General features: G+C 49.1%; 1 long non-coding RNA gene across 1 annotated transcript; it reads left to right on the top strand.

The window, feature by feature from the left end:
- The first annotated feature begins 1,167 nt into the window (after positions 1 to 1,167).
- On the top strand, positions 1,168 to 5,945 carry LOC118636335. Its single transcript, XR_004960644.1, has 3 exons — positions 1,168 to 1,313; positions 2,232 to 2,580; positions 5,682 to 5,945. It is a non-coding gene; the product is annotated as an uncharacterized LOC118636335 (long non-coding RNA).
- Positions 5,946 to 6,231: the final 286 nt, after the last annotated feature.

The following is a 6,231-nucleotide window of genomic DNA, read 5'->3' as shown; positions in this document are numbered from 1 at the left end:
AAACCTAGGAGTGGAATTGCTTGGTTATATGGTAATTGTTTATCCTTTTGAATGTGTGTGTGTACATTTAAACACAGTTTTGTGAGGAGTGAATGAGACAATGACTGCTGCAACATTATGAACACAAACAAACCAGAATGTGTGTCCAAGCACTAGTACCACATTTGCTTGAATTTGGGTGTAAAATGCCCCTATCTGGTGATTCCTACAATAGAAAATGTAGATTTGATCCATGATTAAAGTGCCATTCTAAAAGCCTGAATTCAAGCCCCTACAGGTACTGGGAAAGAACAGCAAGACCTATTTTGTAATAGGCACTGAGAGGAGCTATGATCACTCAGAGAAAGGAGTGCCCCTGTGGCCAGCTTGGCCCAGGTGTAAGCTCCTCAGTGCAGAGTAGCCAAGGGCGGGGGCAGCAGGCACATGGTAAACTATTATAGGCGCTGAATGTTCCCTAATAGTTCTGGAGCCTTGGGGCTCCTGGCACCCTTGCCCTTGAGGCTTCAGAATGCCTCCTAGCTGCTCTGATTCCCATCCATGGAAGGACGGCATGCAGGGTGGGTGGCCTACTGCATGGCCTTCATCTCCAGGTCTGCTACTTGGGGTGGTGAGGCAGTGACTCGGTAACCCACTTTGCCTGTTTGTTTCATCTGTAAAAGGGTGCTGGTTCTGATGATGGCGGTAGTATCTATCTCATAGGGCTATGGCCAGCACTTTAGAAGTACCATTGAAGTGTCCCTATTGGGAGCTGCCCTGCCTTCCTGGCCGGTTTCTCCGCCCCAGCCCCTTCCTAGTCTCACTGGGATTGTCCAGGAATCAGCAGCAAATAAGGCCCGACTTGCCCCTCCCAGGCCATCCCTCCCATCTGCAGCCCAAGGTGCTCACACTCCCCTTCGAACCACCAGTGTTTTGCTGGTGCTCCCTCTACCCACCATTTGGCTCAGCTTCGCGCAGGCCTGGCCCCACCGGCCCCACCGGCCCCACCGGCCCCACCGGCCCCACCGGCCGGAGCGGGCGGCACTTGCATACCCTGGACACGCCAATCAGCGTGCGGGCGGTGATCCAGGCCACGTCATTGGGTTCTGTTCCGTCACTCATTTGGAACTCAGCCAATCAGCGCCTCCAGCGACGCGTTGGGCGTGGAGGGCAACACCAGAGGAGCAACCAACCACCCACCCGCCAGAGGCTGGCAGGGTAGGTTGCCTTCTCCCGGGCACTCCTGAGAAGAGGGTGGCAGCTGCCCAGGTCCCCAGGAATGCGTAAGACAAGGACACTGCTTCTAACTGCAGGCTGACCGGCAATGGAGAGCAGAGGTATGGCCAGAGAAGAGAGAACGCTAGGGTGGAATGGGGTTGGGGGTGTGATGGCGGTGTGGAGGAGTGAGGGTGCAGGGGAAAGAAAGGTAGTGGGTGGAGGTGCAGGTAAGGGGGGTGGTGGGGTGGGGGTGGGGAGTGCATTCCGCATCCCGCATCCTAGGCCATCCTGGACTCCTATAGGAGAAGGAAAGTGATTCAGAAACTCAGAGCTCCAAAGAAAGTGGGTTCTGGCAGCTAAGTTCTCCAGGTAGAGCATGCCCACCCACAGACACATCAACCCAGCTGTGGTTACTTGCCACAAGAAAGTAAGAGGGTTTCTTCTGTGTCCCTGCTGTGATACTTTGCCCTGCCGGGCCATGATTGGGATCAGAAAAGCAGTGGCCTGAAATTCTGGAATCCTGAAATGATCCCATGTATGGTTCTCTATTTAGTGAAGAAGACAAACAGCAGTTACAGAACACTCAGAGTAGGGACCCAGGAGTGCACCAGGGGGTATAGAGGCAGTGATGAAAAAGACCCTACCCTTAGTGTATGCCTGTACTCCTGGAGCATACTGTGACTGGACCCTAGTTTGGGGTCTAATGGCAACGGGGTAGTTAGCATTTCAAGGACAGTGGGTGTCCCCTTGGCACCTGCTCAAGTGAGTTAATGACACAATCCTCTAGCAATGGAACACCAATCCCAAGACACGGGAAAGCAGCCTACGTTCACCAGAAGGGGAGGCTCAGAGGGACTGGGGGCTTCCTGATGGTCAGCATCAACTGAGGCCAACCAGATGTCCCAATTCCAGGTTTCAGGATCCCACTCCTCCAACTTTTGCCCTACCTTTCACATGAGAAACATGGAGAGGCTGAGAATTCAAATGACATTGGGATTCTGTAACCCACACAATTAAATGTTCTGTTTGATTTTCAGCACTGTCAGCCCTGCAGATATAGAAGTGTGGAAATTTTTAGAGCTGTCATTGAGGTTCTCTGTCATACTATGACTTGAGCACAGAGTAAAGGAACCAGAGCTTGAATATAAGGGGTTGGTTACTCAGGAGTTGGAAGGCTGAAAATACAAAAAGGGATACTGAAGCAATAGAGATAATACAGGAAGAAGCTGCCGCCCCCAGAGCAAGGGGAAGAAGGGAAGACGTTGGTGTCATCGGAAATCTAGAATCAGGATGAGGGGCATTGAAGAGCCAGAGCCCAGATCTGTGAGGAGGGGCTGCTGCAATTTTTCAGGGGAAGCAACATCATCAGCTAAGAGAGGGAACAAGGTAATTTCCACAGAACCATCTTCAGATCATTAATTCTTTGATGGTCGCTCTCGCGCTCTCTCTCTCTCTCTCTCTCTCTCTCTCTCTCTCTCTCGGTAATCCTCACCTGAGAATAATGTTCCATTGATTTTCAGATAGAGTGGAAGGGAGGGAGGGGTAGAGAAAGAGAGAAACATTGATGTGAGAGAGGCATGTCAGTTGGTTGCCTCCCATACCTCAACTGGAGCCAGGGATCAACCCTGCAACCCAGGTGTGTGCCCTTGACTGAAATCGAACCCAAGACCTTACCGTCCATGAGCCAATGCTCTAATCGCTGAGCCAAACTGGCCAGGGCATGGTGGCATCTCTTTGTGGTTTATTTCAATGACAGTTTTTTTTCTAAAGTTTTTTTTCAAGTCTTCCTGGGCTTTTAAAATTATTTTTTAATTAAAATTATTTTTATCTTTTTTATTCCTTTTTTTATATCTTTATTTTGTTGTGTCTCAGAAGCCATTGAGGATTCCGGAAGTTGGAGTAGCTTTATACTACAATAAAGCAAACAATTTGTAAATATACATGAGAACTGCTCTCTGGTCTCATGAGAATTCAAAGGTAATATCAATCTGTTTTTAAGTACCCCCTTATTAAAAGGCCATTATCTTTCTCACCCTCTTTGCTTCTTATGTGCTGGCCCAAGGCCTGGGAGATATTCACCTGGGCTCACCCCTGACACCTTCCAGGAATCTCTGAGTGAGGGAGAAAGCCAGGCAGTAGATCATAGCCTGAAAAGGGGGGTCAGGCTTGGAATCCAACATCCTTGATCCACACCCTGCCTTGAACACTTAATAGCTAGTAATTCAGAACAAATTAATCAACACTTCTTTGTCCTGTTTTCCTCATTTCCTCATCTGCAATATAGGGATAACACTGCTACCAAACTCCAAAGGCTACCAAGAGGATGGCATGGATGAGTCCAGATGTGTAGCAAACACTCACAATCATTACTGAAAATTACATTATCTGGCCTCTGACAGTTACACTCTGGGAACATTGATAGGGCTACTCCTGTCTTTTTAAAAAATTTATTTATTTTTAAATTTGGTTATATATTTTTTTAAATATGTTTTTATTGATTTTTAGAGAGGAAGAGACAGGGAGAGAGAAACATTGATTAGCTGCCTTCTGCACGCCTTCTACTGGGGATGGAGGCTGCAACCCAGGCATGTGCCTCAACCAGGAATCAAATTAGCAACCTCTTGGTGCATGGGAGGACACTCAACCAACTGAGCCACACCAGCAGGGCTAAATTTGTTTGTTTGTTTGTTTGTTTGTTTATTTATTTAAATTTTTTCCCTTTATTGATTTTAGAGAGGGCCCTGGCCAGTTTGGCTCAGCGGTTAGAGCGTCGGCCTGCGGTCCGGAGAGACCCGGGTTCGGTTCCCGCTAAGGGCACGTACTTCGGTTGCAGTTTGTTCCCGGCCCTGGTTGGTTGTGCGGGTGGCAGCCACTCGATGTGTCCCTTCACGTCGATGTTTCTCTCTCTCTCTCTCTTCCTCTCTCTCCCTCCCACTCTATCTGTACAAAAAATGGAAAAACATCCTCGGGTGAGAAAAAAAAAAATAGAAAGGAAGTGAGAGAGAGAGAGAGATAGAAACATCAATGAACCCTGGCCGGTTTGGCTCAGTGGTTAGAGCGGCCTGTGGTCCAGAGAGGCCTGGGTTCAGTTCTCGCTAAGGGCGTGTACCTCCGTTTCGGTTTGTCCCCGGCCCTGGTTAGGTTGTGCTGGTGGCAGCTGCTCGATGTGTCCCTTTCACGTCGATGCTTCTCTCTCTCTTTCTCTCCCTCCCACTCTATCTGAACAGAAAATGAAAAAATGTCCTCAGGTGAGGATAAAACAAAAAAAGAAACATCGATGAGAGAGAACATCGACTGCCTGCCTCCTGATGCTCCCCACTGGGTATTTGGCCCACAACCTGGGCATGTGACCTGACCGGGAATCAAACTGGCGACCTCTTAGTGCATGGGTCGATGCTCAACCACTGAGCCACACCAACTGGACTATTTTTATTTTATTTTTTAATGTATTGACTTTATAGAGAGAAGAAGAGGAGAGGAGAGAAAGAAAACATCAATTTGTTGCTCCAACCATCCAACACATTCACTGGTTGACTCCCACACATACCCTAACTAGGGATTGAACCTGCAACTCTGGCACATTGGGGCAATGCTCCAACCAATGGAACTACACAGCCAGGGCAGGACCAGTCCTCCCTTTGACAGACCTGCTGATTCTCCATGAAGGTGGGCAGTGTCTTCAAGTTTAGATTGTTGACTCATCTTCAGCGGGACCTCTGGGAGTCCTGGGTGTGAGTCCTGGGTGAGGTGTCCCCTTCCAGGGTGGGTGAGTTTGCTCTGCCAAAAGCCCAGCAGTACTGCCATGACAGGGAGGGTAGTTCCTCTCAACCAGGGGTCGCCTAAGCCCCTCTACCTGTAGCCCAGTAAAGGCAGCCTCTGCTCATTGATGCTGTGGGTGATGGAGTTCTTGGCCCACTCACTCAGACCCAGGCTGGGATGGACCTGCTTCTTTTTATATACCTGTCCTTCTTTTTCTTTCTTTTTTCTTTTTTATCCTCACTCGAGGACATTTTTCCATTTTTTTGTTCAGATAGAGTGGGAGGGAGAGAGAGGAAGAGAGAGAGAGAAACATCAACGTGAAAGGGACACATCGAGTGGCTGCCACCCGCACGACCAACCAGGGCCGGTGACAAACTGCAACCAAGGTACATGCCCTTAGTGGGAACTGAACCCGGGTCTCTCTGGACCGCAGGCCAACGCTTCTAACCGCTGAGCCAGCCAGGGCGCTGTCCTTCCTTTTCTTAAAGGTGTCCTTTAAGAGCACTGGTTTTAGGTGGAATCTCAGTTCTGCTCTCACCTTCATAACCCTGAGTGCCTTGGAAACCCATCAGGGAAGCACCTCACTGGACCCCAGCTCCCCTCACTCTGTTTTCATTTGTTCTGTTTCCCCAGGGATTTCCCTCCCTTACCTTCAGGACACCTGTGCATTTAAACAATGTAAATAAACACTTCTCATTGCATTATTTCCTTATCTTTCTCCCAAACAGAACTACCATCCCTGGAGGGCAGGGACTGGGTGTCTGACAGTCACCACCACTAACCCAGGCCCAGGCAGCAATGGATCATATGACCAATACCCCAAGTCATGGTGATGGGCCAGCAGGCCCGCCCACCAGCCTGGGTCAATGAGCAATTGGCAAACAGTACTCCAATTTCTGCTCCAAGTCTCCTTACTCTCCTCACATCTGGGAGAAGGCCTCTATGCCCAAGAAACAGAACCCAGAAATAATCACTTGAGAGTTTAATAAATCTGATAATACAAAACTGTGTAACTTCTTTTTTTTTTTTTTTTTTTATCCTCACCCGAGGACATTTTTTCATTTTTTACTCAGAGCAGGAAGGAGAGAGAGGAAGAGAGAGAAACATCGATGTGAAAGGGACACATCGAGTGGCTGCCACCCACATGACCCAACCAGGGCTGGGGACAAACTGCAGCCAAGGTATGTGCCCTTAGCGGGAACCGAACCCGGGTCTCTGTGGACCACAGGCTGACGCTCTAACCGCTGAGCCAAACCGGCCAGGGCGAAAACTGTGTAA

The sequence above is a fragment of the Molossus molossus genome, unplaced genomic scaffold (assembly GCF_014108415.1).
Source record: "Molossus molossus isolate mMolMol1 unplaced genomic scaffold, mMolMol1.p scaffold_m16_p_2, whole genome shotgun sequence".
NCBI classification, from domain to species: domain Eukaryota; kingdom Metazoa; phylum Chordata; class Mammalia; order Chiroptera; family Molossidae; genus Molossus; species Molossus molossus.
Note: the sequence above shows the minus strand (reverse complement) of the source record. Positions and strands in the feature narration are given on the sequence as shown.